The sequence below is a fragment of the Nannospalax galili genome, unplaced genomic scaffold, assembly GCF_000622305.1.
Source record: "Nannospalax galili isolate Female #2095 unplaced genomic scaffold, S.galili_v1.0 scaffold720, whole genome shotgun sequence".
Classification (NCBI taxonomy): domain Eukaryota; kingdom Metazoa; phylum Chordata; class Mammalia; order Rodentia; family Spalacidae; genus Nannospalax; species Nannospalax galili.
The window spans coordinates 648,674-651,696 of record NW_008346927.1 but is presented as its reverse complement, the minus strand read 5'-3'; positions in this window follow the sequence as shown (position 1 = coordinate 651,696).

Below are 3,023 nucleotides of genomic sequence, written 5' to 3'. Positions count from 1 at the left end.
CCCCCATTCTCATTTCCTCTTATTTTAACTACAGATACTATAGCCTACCAAAGTTAATTAAAACCTCCTTTCCTTCTTTTCAGCTACCATATTCTCTGAAGATGACATCCAGTAAGCTGGTATAGTGGACCTTTCCTAGATCTGATCTGTTTTTCTTCAGCCCTGGGTTATCTGTATACTTTACTAACCCAGGCCTCCTTTCCACGGGACTCTGTTTGACTCAGGTTTCTGAGATGGAAGCTTGACATAGACACCTTCTTTTCATTAATAAAGGAGGTGCTTATCATGAGTTTAGGGGTTTTTTTGTAATAAAAATGTTAAATAAAATTTTACTTTAAAGGCATCCTGTATAACATGTAACAAAAGTTGTATAGCTATTTACTGAATGTCTAAGTTATTGGAAAAAAAAATGAAAAGCCAATGAATTGTACACATGTATGACTATGAATGTTCACATTAAAATATGTTAGTCTAAACTGAGCATCAATATTTTTTAAATAATTTATTGAGAATTTCATATATGCATATGAAGTGTTTTGATCAAATCCATTCCCACTCCCTCCCTTCTAACTCCTCCCATATCTCCCCATCACTTTTTTCTGATAACTTCATGTACTCTTTCTTCTTCTTTGATTTATTTAATTTTTATGGGGCTTTTGACTACTCTAACATTCTCCCCTCTGAAGAGGTAACCCTAAAATCTTTTAAGGATTAGATAAAATCTCCTAAATATTTTCGACATTTTTGGCCTTTGGAACGGAATATGTTGCGAAGAGGCCCAAGGACGTTGTGAGTTTATTATCATGTGTTTGTTAGTTCATTATTTTTAAAATTGTTTCTTATGCTTATGTCCACCAGTTGATCTTCCCTAGGCTCACCCATTTTCCTCTGAAACTCCTTCCCTCAGGGTATCCCCATGTGTATTACTGTAAGAACAGCTTTGAGCAGCTCGACCTCAGGGCTCACCCTGATTAAAGGAGAAAGTCAAGTATCAGCAGCAAAATGAAGGGGATAGACTCTAAGATACTGTGCACCATCACACCTTGCCTAGGGGCAGTGATTTTAAGATGTGTCATATAGGTAGAACTCCCCTTCTATGCTCAATCTTGAAAATATTCAAACCTGGTATCAAGCTGGGCATGGAGGCTCATGCCTTTAATCTCAGCACTCAGGAGGCAGAGGCAAGTAGACCTCTGTGAGATCAAGGCCAACCTGTTCTACATAGCATGTTCTAGGCCAGCTGGGGCTACAGAAAAACCTCATCTAAAAGAAAAAATATTTAATCTTAAAATTATTTTTTTAATTAGCTAATTAATTTTTAAAATTTTATGTATATGTCGTGCCTGCATGTGTGTAAGTGCACCTGTGTCATGAAATGCCTGAGGAGGACAGAAGAGGGCATTGGATCCTCTGGAAATGGAGTTACAGACAGTTGTTAGACACCAAGTGGGTGCTGGGATTCAAACCCCAGTCTTCTGCAAGAACAGCCAGTGCTCTTAACCGCTGAGTCATCTCTCCAGTTCCATAACCTTAAAGTTCTTAAAAATAAGGTAATGTACATGTTAGTCTCTGATTTAAGGAGAGAAATTAAAGGAAAAAATAGGTCCACTGTTGGCACGCACAGGTTTGGTAGAGCTGTCTAGCCTTTCCAAAGGTCAAAGCAGCTTTGGCAGCAGCAACCTTACTGAAGAAAACTGTGCCCATGGGTGATGCTCTCACAGAAGCAGCACGGTGCCAAAGACTAGCTGGAGATAGATTCTGGAACAGTCCACATCTTGAGTCAGAGGCTATGGATGCCCCTGCCATGAAGTCTAGGCAAGAAGTAGAGGGAATGAGCTCAGTGTCTTCCTGGGAATGTCAAGTGCACATGAACAGAGGTTGTGACTCACACACCATCACAGTGGTTTAGGCCATTACGCAGTTTTAAATAGTTTTTGTTCTTATTCATTGTTTAATTTATATCTGTGGTGGATCACTGGTCAAAGACAAGAAGCAAAAAACACAGTGATGTTGAAATACACATTTACAAGAAATGTTAAAAGGATACTGCTAGAATTTTCTCAATATTTTCTTTTCCAAATGCACAGATTGCATTTAAGTAATCAAAATATTTATACAATACATGGAGAAGTCGCCAGTTCTATAAAATCCTGTTAAAAGGGAAAACATTTTGCCAATAATATGGAATTTGTTTTTTGTCTAGTAGGATTAAAGATTATCCCTAACAAAATGTTTTATTTGAAAATAAATGCTGGCAAATAGTTATTCTTTTCTCTCAACTCATAGTTTAGGAGGAAAAACATAAACTTATATAAATAAAGCACTTCATGTTTTCAAAAGAAAATGTAAGAACTTTGAATTTATAAACAATTTTATTAGAACACCACGTTATATTTATTATTTATATCTACATTTTAAGGTACATTTAGTCCTCAAATAAATAGTTATTACAAATTTTTATTTTAAATTCTAGTCCCTTAACAACAGTAGTTACATGACTAATTTTATGGCATACATGGGGAGACTATTATTGCTGTAGAAAGTATTTAAACCAAAAAGAAAAAAAAGGTCAATAAAGAACACCTGAAATTTAATTCCTTCATTTCAGAAATGAAGACCCTAAATCTAAGTGATCTAAATGTACTGACTGAGGATGACGTCTACTATAGTTTGGATCTGAATGTTCCTGAAAGGCATGTGTGTTAAAGGCCTGGGCTACTGCCTGTGGTGCTGTTGGGGGAGGTGGTAGAGCCTTGGAAGTGGGGCTCAGTGGAAGTTCAATCACTTGGAGAACTCTCTTGAAGGATAGATTAGAATGCTAATCTCTTTCACTCCCACCCGACCTGAGGTAAGCAACCTTCCCCACCACTTCCACCATGACGTACTGCACAGTCACAGGCCAAAGTATCAGGGTCAAGTGACCATGGATTGAAATCTCTACGCCTATAAGCTACAATAAACCTTGTCCTTTATTAAGTTTATTTTCTCAGGTACTCTGTCAGAATGGGAAAGTTGATAAATGT